Source organism: Lactuca sativa, chromosome 6, assembly GCF_002870075.4.
Source record: "Lactuca sativa cultivar Salinas chromosome 6, Lsat_Salinas_v11, whole genome shotgun sequence".
NCBI lineage: Eukaryota > Viridiplantae > Streptophyta > Magnoliopsida > Asterales > Asteraceae > Lactuca > Lactuca sativa.
In genome coordinates this window covers 139,858,382-139,873,592 of record NC_056628.2, presented here as the reverse complement: position 1 = coordinate 139,873,592, position 15,211 = coordinate 139,858,382, and positions in this window count along the sequence as shown.

Here is a 15,211-nt window from a genome sequence, read left to right as displayed (position 1 = left end):
GTGTGTGTTGCTGTTGAAGTAGGAGGCGTTTGAGACATATTCACTTTTTCTCCCCCTTGTTTCGGAATGGACACGAAATCAAGGAGCCCTTCAATTTTGCTCAGTAGAGAGAGGGCGGGAGCAAGCTTCTCTGCAAGGTCACGCCTCACAGAATAATTGAGGATCGGGTCATGTGCTTCAAGGATGTTTGAGATAGCTGAGTGGACATCCGAAACACACGATTTAACCACCTCTTTTTCAGATCGAAGAGACTCAATCTCATGTTGAGAGTTGGAGAGTTGAGTACTCTTGACCTTCAGAGCGGTAGTATTCCTTGCGAGAGCATCCATGAGAGAGTTCTCAGCAGCTAAGTCTTCTTGAATCTTGGAGAGACGCTCCTCAATGGTTGTTCTGAAAGCTGAGTTGTTGTCAGAAATTGTTTGACGAAGTGAAGCGAACGACTTCAGCTCTGATGCGACTAAGTTAGCCAGCTGGTTGACAATGGGTTCCAGCTTTGTCGTGGTGGCTTCACCGTTTTCCTGTAAAGATTTCAACAAGGAAGAAGCATCAGTGAATAGTTTATCGACTTTTTCGGTCGCTGCCTCACAAGCTTTGGTTGAGGCGTCAATGGCTGCAGTGGCGGAATCAAGAGAAACTTGATGAGCTTTGGAAAAAGCATCAACAATTTTCTGAATGGCAGCTTCAGATATTGAGGACTGTGATGTGGAAGATGAGGCGATGATAGAATCGATTTGTCATGTAGCTCCTTGAGATGTCTCTTAGTGACAGGAGCATCGTCATCATCGTCACTTTGAACTCGAAACGGACTGTAATAGACCGAATCAAAGGTCATGTCCTCCCCGCCAAGGAGTGGTTCTTCACCCTCTGATGCATGAGCAGGAGAAGATGGTGGTGGTGAAGCTTGAGGCTCGGTAGTAGTAGTAGTAGTAGTAGGTTCGGGTTGGGTGGTGTGTTCGGTTGTTGGTGTGGGTTCAGGTGCTGAGGTGGATTTGGGTGCGTCAGTATGAACCCCCGTATCAGATACGTTGGTTCTTACGTCTGCAGTGGTGGTGGTTGTTGCTTCGGTAAATATAGGTGGTGGTACTGGGATGGAGGTGGATGGTATTTGAGTGGTGGAGGTTATGGGGGGAATAGAAAAAGGAATTGTAACTAGTGGAGAGGAAATAGGAGAAGTGGAAATATGAATCTCTGGTGTAGGCGAACGTGGTGGAGTGTTACCACGTTGAGATCCATCAGAATCAGAACCCTCTTCCTCAGATTCGCTTGAGGACGAAGCGATGATCAACTTTCGCTTTGGTTGGGTTTTTCGCTTCTTCATAGGTGGGGATTGGGCGGCTCTGGTGGTTTTCCTCTTCTTGGGAGATGGGCCTTTTGCTCCCTTTGCAACCTGCTTTCCCTTATCAGCCTTCTTTCCTCTAGGGGCAGGCTTCTCAGCATCATGAATCGATTTGAGCATCTCTGGAGTAAGGTCTCTCGGACTAGAACGTCGGAACTCCTTGTACGTTTTAATGATCCGGCTGTCGGCAGGAACATCACCATACATTGTTTCAGGGATAGAACCGTTGAAGGGAAATTTTGATGCGTCAGAGACAATGATCTTTGTGGTATGGAAAGTACCAATCGAAGACATTGGAGCACCAGCGACAATGGGGATGTGGTACTTGTCCATCACCCATTTAGTGACAAGAGTCCAGAACCGGGCATATGAAATCTCGGAATGTCGAGAAGTGGAAGAAAGACTCTGAATGAGTTGTTTCCATAGGACCGACCCGTAGTCTTGTTGATACCATTGTAGATCCCGTACATGATGGATAGGAACAGACGACTTGCCCCGTCGGATCCAGCACTTCTTTCAGACAAGCCCTTGAAAAGCACAGTAAACATCCCATTCCACTGAGGGGGCAGGCACGATTTCTTGAATTTCGTGACCGTTGTGAGCACCTCAGTGTACCCCATGTTGTAGAACATGTTGAACAGATGACCCATCGGAATGGTTTCAGGATTAACCCTCGACGAATCAGGTTCAAACCCTAACAGCGTACAAAACCTCTGCTTGGAAATCGACGCCTTGTGCTCGAAGACATTGAAGAAAATCCTGTCGACGACCTTGTCGTAGTAAGCTGTGGCAAAAATCTGTGACAGGAACTCCATGGGAACAACTTCAGCCCTGGTAAGAGCAGGAGCGATTGGCGAGTATTTCAGGCATTCGATGATGGGAAACATGAAAGCGTCGTATGCCTGAGGAGTAAGATCAATGATCAACCTCTGCTGGGGACGAATAGGCAAGATGTGAAAAGTTGCGTGAACTGATCAAGAATCCGCCATTGTTGTGATGAAGATGGGAGAGATGATGAACAGTAGAGGTTGGATCGATTTTCTTGCTCTCTGGAAATATAGGTGCAGTAAAGAGGTAAACGGTGGTTTACATTGCCTTTTATACTGTGAGTAAAGGAGAAAGAAGAATCTTTCCCAAATCTTCGATTGAAAAACGAAGAGTTTTTCGGAGGCGATTGACGCGTGACAGTTGGTGTTGCCGATGATTACGCAGGAGAGAGAGTGTCAGTCCCTAATTACACGCCTTCCCATCAGGCGCCGTTTGGAGATGAAACGGTTCCAATTCGCACACTTTGCCTTCTTGCGCCGTTTGAAATCAAATCGATTGGACTCCCGCCTGAGTCATCATTTTGTCATCTTATCCCTTTAGAGTTTAACGGCATCTTTAAAATAAAATCGCCCACGTGGATTAATATCAACCACAACCTTTTTATAACAACCAATCCAATTAAAATGTCTTGAAATTAATGAAACCAAAATTTTGGAAAATCAAAAAGATTTTCGTGCTGAGTGTGTAAAAGAAAAAGAAATAAAGCAACACTTTTGAGGGATTAGGTGATGTCAATAAAGACACGAAACAATTGATCCCGGGCACGAATCTCTTCCTTCAAAGTCAAGAGAGACCTTAAAGTGTTTGTGTGGTTTCCCGTTGAATAACGATCAGATACTTATTAAGAAGTGTTGAAAGGCTTCTTTTAATTAGGCTTATGAGGGTGGCTTTCGCTTCGATTCATAATTCCTAATCTTGATATAAGATAGAAATCGAACGAAGTACTTGTGAGACCAATGTAGTCTGTTGAACAAGTAGGCTGGAGATAATTTAAGTGGCAAGGTAAACTAATGTATGCGAAATCTCAAAAAAAAAATAAAACTGGATCCCAAGGGAAGAAATGTTATTGGATTTAACAATTTCATAGGAATCACTCAAAAGAAAAATAGAGATTTCATGTTGTACCCCCATGGATAAGTCCGTCAATTCATTAGTGAAAGCTAGAGCAAGTTAATTGTTCACCGTCAATGCATAGTAGGTATTGAATTGTGGGTTTCACTTAGCACGTAGTGACACGAAGCTAAGATCATGAACACAGAAATTGTGCAACCATAAACCTCAGTGGTAATGTCTGAGAGTCTCAAGGGTTACGTTTGTGAAGCGAATGAGATGGAGAAAAAGTAATGTAGATGGTGTAAAGAGACCAAAGTACCTCTGCTGTGAAAAATAAGGACTAAGCAGAAAACTCTTATCTCATGTGAGAAGAGAGTTAGGTAGCTCATGATTAGAATAAATATGAGAGCCTAATTGGGAAGACAAGGTTTGTTTGTACCAAGTCAGTAAGGCTTTTATTCAGAATCAGGTGAGGCTTTGGACACATACAGCAGCATGCTTCTAGGGACACTTAGCTAGTGAAATGATTTACCCACAAAGAGACATACAAAAAGATAAGAGCCAAAATTAAAATAAAATAAAGAAAGAGAAAAATAAATAATAATAAAAAAAATATTTTTGGAGTTTTTGAATTTAAAAAAAATATTTTTGGAATTTTTGATAAAAAGGAAAATAAGACATAAAAAAAAAAGAATACAAAAAAATGTTGGAACCGAACTCGAGCGTTCGGTTTATTTCAATTGAGAAAATTTTGGAACCAAACCCGAGCGTTCGGTCTATTTCGGGTGAGAAAATTTTTTGAACCAAACCCGAACGTTCGGTCTATTTCGGTTGCCAAAAAAAATAAGTTTGAAAAAGAAAAGAACTTTGACAATAAGATAAATGAATTTGGAAAAATAATACAAAAGATTTACAACCAAAGAAACTACCTTTGAGTGATAAGCAAAGATCAAATGATACAACCGAACCCGAGCGTTCGGTTCATTTCGGTACACCAGAACAAGACCCGAACCCGAGCGTTCGGTTCATTTCGGCATACATGAGACCCAAACCCGAACGTTTGGTCTATTTCGCTTCTTACTTTTAATCTTGAGAGGTAATTTTTGGTACTGACTCCGATTCCATCATTCCTAGCCCTTGTAGAATTTTGTTGAAAGAAGCTTCAGGAAGAGCTTTGGTGAAGATGTCAGCCAGTTGATCAGTGGTTCGAACAAAATGAATTTCGATGTTCCCATCTTCCACATGATCCTTAATAAAGTGATACCTCAGTGCTATGTGCTTAGTCTTGGAGTGTTGCACTGGGTTATGATAGATCCTAATTGCATTCTCGGAGTCGCAATATAGTGGGATCTTTTTCATATTGAGTCCAAAGTCCCGGAGCTGGCTTTGGATCCAAATCACTTGAGATGTACAGGAGGCAGCTGCGATGTATTCTGCTTCAGCTGTAGACAGAGATACACAAGTCTGTTTCTTTGATTGCCAGCTAACCAACTTCCCGTCAAGGAATTGGCAGCCTCCAGTGGTGCTCTTCCTGTCTAGTCCACAACCTCCAAGGTCTGCATCTGAGTAGGCTTGAATGAAGAAACCTGAGTTTGATGGATACCATAGGCCAAGAGAGGTAGTTCGTTTTAGATACCGGAGTATGTTCTTCACTGCAAGCATATGAGGTTCATGAGGATTCACCTGAAATCTAGCACAGTAACAAACATAAAACATTATATCAGGCCTGCTAGCAGTAAGGTACATTAAAGAACCAATCATCTAGCGATATAGCGTAATATCGACTGCTGGCTTATCCAAGGATGAAGTGAGCTTGGTGCCGAACGTCATTGGAACTTTAACCTTTGAGTCTCCCATCATTCCGAATTTAGCAAGGAGAGTCTTGGTATATGCTTCCTGGTTAATAAAGATGCCTTCGGGTCCCTGTCTAATATTTAAACCAAGGAAAAAATTAATCGGACCCATTGAGCTCATTTCAAATTTAGTCCCCATCAGCTTTCTGAATTCAGCTGTTAAGCTAGGATTCGTTGAGCCAAAGATGATATCATCGACATAGATTTGAACAATCATAAGGTGGTTACCTTCCTTCTTACGAAAGAAGGTTGGGTCAACCGAACCTTGTTTGAATTTGGACATCTTTAAAAACTTGGTTAGCGTTTCATCACAGGCCCTAGGTGCTTGTTTCAGCCCATAAACCGCTTTGTCCAGAATATAGCAGTGATTGGGGTACTTTTCATTGATGAATCCCGGAGGTTGCTCCACGTACACCGCTTCTTCAAGTTCTCCATTTAGAAATGCGCACTTTACGTCCATTTGGTAGACCTCAAAGTTCTTGTGTGCAGCATAGGCAAGGAATATTCGAACAGATTCCAGCCTAGCTACAGGAGCAAAAGTTTCCTCATAATCGATTCCTTCCTCCTGGCAGTATCCTTTCACCACTAGACGAGCTTTGTTTCTTATCACATTGCCTTCCTTGTCCATTTTATTTCTGAAGACCCATTTGAGACCAACAACCGAGGCATCTTTAGGAGTTGGAATGAGGCGCCAAACCTTATTTCTTTCGAACTCATTAAGTTCGTCTTGCATAGCTTGAACCCAATCAGAGTGATCAAGAGCAGTGTTTACTGTCTTTGGTTCAACTTTTGAGACGAAAGAGTTAAACATGCAGAACTCTACTTTTGAGAACAGAGATTTTTGCTTTGCCTTCAGTTGAGATCGGGTCAAGACCTTTTCAGAGACATTACCCACAACCTGTGAAACAAGATGATCTCTGGTCCATTTGACAAGAGGAGGGTAATTTGGATCATAGGATGGATCCAATTCAGCATTTACCATTTCTTCTAATTCAGATTGACTATCATCGTCATAAAACATATCGGCATTCTCCCCATCGACTGATGAGCTTTCAGGTGTATCTTGACTTTCCGGTGCTACAGGACTTTCGGGTGCAATTGAGCTTTCGGGAGCTACAGTACCTTCGGGTGCAATAGAGCTTTCAGAAGCTACAGTACCTTCGGGTGCAGTAGAGCTTTCGAGTGCAGCTGGAGAAGAGTTCTCCCCTTCAACTTGTGAACTCGGCTGCTTTGAAGAAGATGGATTCTCCCCCTCAACTGAAGCACCGTGCTGAGGAGGTTCATTTGGAACTGATACTCCTTCATCCATTCGTTTGGCAGCGTCTTCGACGATTTGCTTCAGATGGCCAACTTTGTTGTCTGCTGCATTGGCTTCTCAGAGAGTAGCCTTCTCCGATTCATCGAATAACTCCATAAACTGCTCAAATAAATTTGCAATTGAGGCCGTGACTTGGCCTGTTTGAGAGAAAATTTCTCCAACTGTTTCTTCAGTGGCCTTCAACTTCTTGACGTAGCTGTCATCGAAAGTCACATAATACGTTTCTTCAATCTTCCTCGAACGCTTGTTTAAAACCCTGTATGCTTTTGAAGTAAGAGAGTATCCCAGAAAAATCCCTTCATCGGCTTTAACGTCGAACTTGTTACGATGTTCTTTAGAGTTGAAGATAAAGCATCGTGAGCCGAATACATGGAAGAATTTAACGTTCGGCTTCCTGTTGTTGACGATCTCATAAGGAGTAAGAGTGAAACTCTTATTGAGATAGGACCTGTTCTGCGTAAAACATGTTGCAACAATAGCATCAGCCCAGAAATATAGAGGTAGAGAAGCGAAACTTAACATGGTTCAAGCCGCCTCATACAAAGATCGGTTTCGTCTTTCGACAATTCCGTTTTGTTGAGGGGTGTAGGGGGCTGAGAAGTTGTGACTGGTTCCTTTTTCTGCCAAAAAGTCTTCTAATTCTTTATTTTTGAACTCCAGCCCATTATCGCTTCTGATGTTGCGAACGACTTTCCTCAGTTGCACTTCAATCTGCTTGATAAACATCTTTAGCTTGAGAGTTGCCTCAGATTTGTGCTTCAAAAAGAACACCCATGTAAAACGTGAAAAGTCATCAACAATAACAAGAATATACTTGCTACCGCCAATGCTTTCGATAGATGATGGACCACACAAATCAATGTGAATTAACTCAAGTGGTTCAACGACTTTAGTGTTTATAATGGATGGGTGACTTTGACGACTCTGTTTCCCCAATTCACACGCAGCACATAAATGTTCTCGATCAAACTTGAGCAATGGAAGACCCCGAACATGACCTCCGGTGACAAGTTTGTTGATATCCTTGAAGTTGAGATGGGAGAGCCTTCGGTGCCACAGCTAGCTTTCGTCAGAATGTGCTTTAGATAACAGACAGATAGCTGGATTTCCTTTGATAGGTTTGAGATTGAGAGGAAACATTTCGCCTTTGCGCTCTGATTTGAGAATCACTCGTTTTGTTTCCTTCTCTATTATTTCTGAACCCTCATCGTCAAATGAAACTTTAAGACCGGTACCTCCAACAAGCTGAGATACACTGATGAGGTTGTGTTGTAGCCCTTCAACGTATGCAACCTTTCTGATTGTGAAGTCTCCATTTCTTATCATCCCATAACCTTTTATCGTGCCATATGAGTTTTTCTCGAATTTGACATTCCCGCCATTTGGAAGAGATCGATATTCCCTCAGCTCTTCCTCCCTTCCTGTCATGTGACGTGAGCAGCCACTGTCAATATACCATTCTTCGTCGAACTGCTCGTCACTGATAACCTGCAAAAATCAAGCAGATTTAGGAACCCAAAGTTTCTTGGGTCCACATGAGCCTTTCACAGGAACAGGAATAGTAAGAGAAAGGTCAACAAGATATGTTCTTTTTATTAAAGTTGTTTCATCTTTCTTCTTAATAGTGAAAACTTTAATTTTGTTAGGATTTGTTACATTCGGTTTAGATTCAGGTTTTGGCGTTTGGGCCTTGGAATGCTTTTGATCATTCTTGACTGAGGAAACCTTCGATTTTCCTTTCAAATCTGTTGAAGATTTTGGATTTTGAGTTTTAACAGAATTGGATTTAGAATGGGGTTGAGAAGAATTAAAATGAGAGAATTTAGACTGAGAAGTTTTCTTGACTTGAGGTTCTAAGTGGCCCTTTAGGTTTTGGTCATTAGTGGGACCGAACCTTGAACCTCGATAGCTTTTGCTCTCGGAACCGAACCTATGCTTTCGGTAGCTGGTGTTCTCTGAACTGAACCATTCCCTTTGGTTGTTATTCCTTTTAGAACCGAACCTATCCTTTCGGTTGTTATTAATTTCTTGCGGCCTGACAGTACTTTTCTCTGACTTTGAATTTTTGTCATGATAAGAGAAATGGGCGTTTTGAGATCGCCAAAACTGTTTTCGCTCTAAGAGATTCTTTTTGTATCTCAGATTCCTTTGCTGCTTTTGATCCTTCACTTGCTTTGGCTGTCGGTGGATGTTGGCTTTTTGCTTTTGCTTCCTGTCAGTCGGTTCACTTTTAACAGATGATGGTTCGCTTGTAGGAGTGACTTCTTCTACAGGAACTTCTTTTGTACCACTAGTACTTGGCACATCGAAGTTGTCAGGCTTGTTTAGTGGCTCTGGCACATATCTGCCTTTGGTTTTCTAGGACGTTCGCTCTGACAGACCAACGGTTTCATCAGCATTATCTATAGGAGCAGACCAGAAAAACTCATCACAGGCATCTGCATTATCTTCGATTACTATGGCGGTGAGTTCGGCTGTCTGATGTTCGGTTACTCCTGTGACCTTATACACCTGATTTGATGTTGTTCTCACCTTTTGGTACACAACGGCCTTTTCTTCAAGAATTTGGGACTTATTTTCGGACAAACGAGCAAACTCCACAGAATTTTCAGAAATAAGATTTTTGTGGTTTTCGGGTTTGCTCTTGACAAACTCAGAACAGTCAACTTCATCCTCTACAGAAATTACGCTCATATCATCATCCTCATTAAGCTCAGACGCGTTTTCAACATCAATTTTATTTTCTGAGCTCAAGTTGGCATTCAATGAGTCAAATTTTTGTATGGTTTCGGTCCTTAGTTTCAGTTTATCGTTTTCATCCAAAAGGTTTTTCAGCATGTCCTTATGGTCCTTGAACTTTATAAAAGATTCGATTTTGTCCAGACCATACATATAAGTCGGATTCACACAATCAGACGAAACTACACTTTCGCAATTATATGCTTCAGCATCGATTTCATCCTCCTTAAACTCAAAGAAGGGCAAAATCATGCGATGAATTTTCTGCCCTATTTCACAGTTCAGATGAAGTTGAGTGATGTTAGCATAAAGACGTTTAGCAATTAAACAAAAAACATTTCTCTGTTTCAGAAGTTTTAAATTGTCTCTTTGTAAATACATGTTTTCGTCCTTAGATTTAATCAGCTCCGACTCCTTCAGCTCTATCCACATCCTCCGTTCCTCACTCTTGGATGACACCCTGCTTATTTGGTCAGTTAGGTTAGAATTAGTGACCCGTGTTTGAGTTAAACTGCTATCTAGATTTGAGATTCTTGAATTTAAGCTATTTAATTCTTTTTCATATGAATTTTGTGGGACTTTGAATGAAACAAAAACGGATTGTACCTTCTTGATCAATTCATCAAGCTCATTGATCTGCACACTGAGAGGTTTTGCTGTGAAGCATAAGTCCTCTCGCTCCTTGGTGTCTTCTTTCCCACCGTCTGTATTGTATCCCCTCATTTGAGATACATCTGTCACCATCAAACACTTCCCACTGCTTTCATCACCTTTTGTAACATACGCCTTTCCATGAGATGGCTTCCTAACTTCATCATCCTCTGAGTCGGTTGACCAGACCTGCACGCCACCAAACTCATCATCCGCTGCCGAACCCTGCACAATTAAAGCATTCATCGAAGGGTTAGTAGCAGCTTTCTTTCTCTTGATCTCTTCCAGATTTTTCATCAACACAGCCTCTTCATCTTTTTCCTCATCCTTCTCTGTCATTTTCTTTAGGACACAGTCTTTGGCATAGTGGTTCTTTCCTCCACAGTAGTAGTAGTTCACACCAGAATCTCCTTCAACTTTCACCTCTTTCTTTGGTTCTTCTGTCTTCGGTTCCTCCTTAACCATTTCAGAACTGTAGCTTCCCTGCCAATTTCAGTTCTTATTGGTAGGGAACCTTTTCTTAATGAACCTCTTTGGATTCGACACCATCATTGTATAGTCTTCAAAAGTAAGATCATAGTCTTCTAAGTTGAGATCTTCATCTTCTACCACACTTTTGCTTTTAGACAGGAGTGCCAAGGACCCCAAACTTGAGACCACATTTTTCTCTTGCAAGACAATCGTTTCTTGGGATTTCAAAATCCCCACCAGCTTTGCCAATGAATAAGATTTAAATTACTCATGAGCTTTAACAGTGGACACAACCGCTCTCCACTCGGATCTAAGGCCATTCAAAAAGGTTACTTTTTGTTCAATCAGCTTCCTTTCTATATCGTGTTTGATCATCTTGTTAAGAAGATGATTGAAGCGATCAAGCGTCTGAGTAACAGTTTCATCAGAATTCTGTTTAAATTCACCAAACTCAGACAAAAGCAATGTCTAAATAGAATGCTCCAAATCTTCATCTGTGGAATATAGCTCTCGCAGCCTATCCTAGATTTCTTTAGTGGTGCTGCATGAACTCACCAGCCTGAATGTATCTGATTGAAGAGCGAATAGAATCAGTCTCAATGCTTTAATGTTTCACTGAAACTTTTCCTTTTCGTCTTGAGCAACATCCTTTACGTCCTTTAACAGATCATTATATTCTTTCTGAGTTTTAATGATTTTTGATGTTCCTGAGTGAGCAAATGGTCCAGATACGATTGCTTCCCAAATAAGGTATCCATTGTCTTCAGATCCGATGACATAATCTTCAAAATGATGCGCCCAGACTTCGTAATCCTGGGTGTAAAGAATAGGAATCTTCGGCGTTGATCCAATGTTGTTTGAGATGTTGATGGGATTAGATTGTGACTCGTCCATGCTTGATCGTTTAACCTGTTTGAAAGATCAGACTTTTAATATGTAATATTAGGGCAAAACAAATAAATGCTGAGTTACGTCAATTATGGAATGACGGCTCAATAAATATTAGTTAATGCGGAATAACCCTAATCGCAAACTCTTTCACAGAAAAGATGTGTATGAATTACATAGCCTCCTGCTCTGATACCAATTGATGAGTTATAAAATAACTCTTTGATCGATTAGATCTTTGTAACAGGTAAGTAATGAACGTAAAGATAGTAAAAACGAAACACAAGTATGAATCAGAATGTGTCGAATGATTAGATTACTCGATCCTCAGCAGAGCTCGACTAAGAACTTCCACTGTAGAGGATTCTAGGGTTACAAAATAAGAACGATGAATATGCTGAATAATACTTCTCTAATCGTTTCTAATCATCTCATTCTAGGATGCATGCAAGCATCTATTTATACTAAACCCTACAAAACTCACGGATGGACAGGCCCATACCAGAGATAAACATTGGACTAGCTAACGAGCCCAATAGACGCAACACTATATTGAACCTAACAGTTAGCCGATATCAAGGGAACCCAAGTAGAGCTCATTGGACAGCGGTTAAGAGCATTCTTAAGTACCTGCAAAGGACTAAGTACTGGTTCCTTGCACTTGGTGGGAGTGATGACTTAAGAGTGACAGTGTATAGTGACGCCAATTTTCGGACCGACAGAGATAACTTCCGCACCCAGTCGAGTAGGGTATTTACCCTAAATGGAGGAGCAATTACTTGGAAAATTTTCAAGCATGAGACTGTGGCTGATTTAACGTGTGAATCAGAGTACATAACAGCGAGCGAAGCGTTAAAGGAGGAAATATGGTTGAAGAACTTTATTGGAGACCTTGGAGTTGTACCAAACATAAAGGAGCTTATGGAGATTTTTCTGTGAGAACGATGGAGTGGTTGCCATAACCAAGGAACTAAGGGATCATGGTAGATCCATACACATCGACAGAAAATACCATTTCATCAGACATTGGGTAGAAGAGGGACTCCTCGTAGTCAAGAGGGTATCGTCAGAGGAGAACCCAACAGATCCCCTCATAAAGGGTCTGAGCAGGGTTAAGCACTTATAGCATGCGAGGAGCATTAGTCTGAAGGACGATATTAGTTTTAGTGATTAGATAGATGTTTAGAAACGTGTAATAGATAAATGTAATTGACATTTTATGATTAAGTAATGGAGACTTATTTATGAGTAAATTTTACTATCTTGTGTCCATTGTTTCACTTTTGAAAGTTTTACTTCTAGAATAATTAGATTGTTCAAATTATCCATAGTTGATGATACTTTGTGAGTAAGTTATGAGGTTAGACTGTCATGAATTGGTTTGTAGATTGTCTAAGTGTTTAGACATAGCAAAGGCTTGTCGCAACGTTCATGAGTACTTCTGAAATAAGATTTGAGTATTGGATTTAACCCACGCTCATGTGAATCACTTCATGGAATTTATCACGAGTGATTGTGAGATGATAATATCGTATAATTTTTAAACCGATATATATGAGTTGTTGTTTACGAGTTGGTTATACATTGATAATTCGTAAACGCATCAGTAACTTGATGTTATAAAACGTGTTTTTGTGTACGATTTGATGAGTAAATAGTACAAGCTAATAAGTCAAAGTTTATTTGTTCCTTTTATCCTAAGAGGGTAAAAGCAATATCGTGGGCCCCTCGATGATTGTGTGTTGACTTATGTGTCAGGCCCGGTCAGGACTAAATTGATGTCTTCAATTAAGCTCTATGTCAAACAAATTAGAAGTCGGGAAAATTGTTGGACATTAAGAATGATTATTTTCCATGTCTTTATCGACAACGATATCTTGTAGAACAGAGGATTATATGATCCCTTATCTAAAGGACGTGTCATTAACTACGTTAGAGTTCGACAGTGACTTTAGAGAACTACGATTGCTAATCGGATTTTAAATTCATATTTGCAGTTATAGTTATTAGACTTATCCAAGTGGGAGGCTGTTAGATTAGGTGTCTAAGCCCATAACTATAATTCATATGTACTTGACCCGATAGTAGCATGGTCCTTTTGGGTTGCCTTCACCATAGATATTTGATAGGATGAATTATGAGAAAGAGGTTGATAAATGATTTATTTATATATTATAAGAATAATATATTAATTGAGAAAAATCATATTAGTTAATTAGTATTGATCATAATAATTTAATTTGGAATTAATTTAATGATCAAAAGAGACTGATTAAAAGAACGCGGAGTGATTATGTAAATCAGTGATAATTGTAGTTTGGCTAATGGGCCCTGTTGATAAGGGGTGTACGAAAATATATGGGAAGCCCATAGAGTTTTCATCTAACATCTATCATATGGGGTCTGTGGATTGCGTAGGTTTTAAGCAAGGGAATTAGGGTTTCCAGTTGAAAAACCCTAGTAGCAACTCAACTATATAAGGAACCCTAGGCTTGAGGTTTTCGGCCCTATGCATTCATAGAGAACCCTAGCTGAAACCTTGAAGCCTTCATCACCTCTATCTTGTTCATCTTTTGCTAAGTGGTGTTTGTGACTCCATTAAAGGTGCATCACTTGAGGCACTTAGCTCTTCAAGGTCAAGATCAAGCTACTAACAAGAAAGCTTTTCTTCTAAACCCTAATATGATTAGATTTCATTTTCATGTATGCTAGATTAGGGTCTTGCTTTGGAAAATTAATTTGCATGTATAACTTGACAAAAACCTAAATCCAAAGAAAATAGGGTTGCATGTGCACCAAAGGAATGTTGTAATGCTCAAAACCCATCAGGATAATCATAAGAATTTGGAATTGTGAAATAAGCATCATAGAAATAATGTATAGGTGATCTGTTCACTCAGGGAGGACCATAGAGAGGCATAGTATGCATGTTCATAACATGGCATGACTGATGTTTAATTCAAGTGGTTAGTTGATTACTCGAAACAGTATACATTGAATAAATTTGTAATTATTATGGTGAATAAATAATAGAGATTATTTATATTCAATATTTTTTAGACAAGTTAATTAGTTTATTATTGTGTTTCACTTTGCATGTTTTACTTCTGGTTGATTTGATAATTTGAATTCCACTGTCACTCATACTTTCGGAAGTAAATAGTGAATTAAGACTGTCATGAATTGAATTATAGATTGTCTATGAATATTAGACATTGCAATAAGATTGCTACAATGTTCATAAGTACTTAGAAAATTAGTATTTGGAGTACTGGATAAACCCACGCTGAGAAAATTACTTCATGGATTTTATCAAGAGTAATTGTCAGATGATAATATATTTTATTCTTAGAATGGAGATATATGAATTGTAATTTACAAAGTGGTTGTGCACTGGTATTATGAAAACACATCAGTAACGTGATGTCATAAAACGTAGTGTCATGCATGATTTGGTGAGTAAAAGATACAAGCATATAAGTCAAAATTTATTCATTCCTTTTTCCCTAACATGAAAAAGAGATATCTTTCGGGCCCCTCAATAATTTGATGCCAACATGTAACAACCCAAAATTCATGGGTAAAAATTTCATTTTTAATATATCAATTCCAACATCCATTTACATTTATCCAAACATTAAGATATTCAAAATTAAAACAATTATCAGAGTAACTCCCAAAATCATAGGTTGCGGAAAAACATAGGTGTGTGCACTGCGATCAAGCCGAGCCCTTCCGTTTCAAACCGAAAGTACATGTAACCATAAACCACAAACTGTAAGCACAAAGCTTATTGAGTTCCCCAAATACCACATACCATACATATCATACGAGCAATACATGTCATACATATCCAATTAATCCATAAAAGTGCTATGTGCCAACCATAGTCTTGCCATTATGCCTCAAGTCGCCCCGTGGTCTTCCTTGACAAGCCGGGGGCCAAAACCCTGGGTCTTACAGACAAGTCCTAGGAGACACCTCCTTGTTTTCCATCCAAGCATCACAAAGACAACTAGCATACAATCTACATTACTTAAGTAATTAACTGCCAGAGTTCAGACTCTGGTCTTG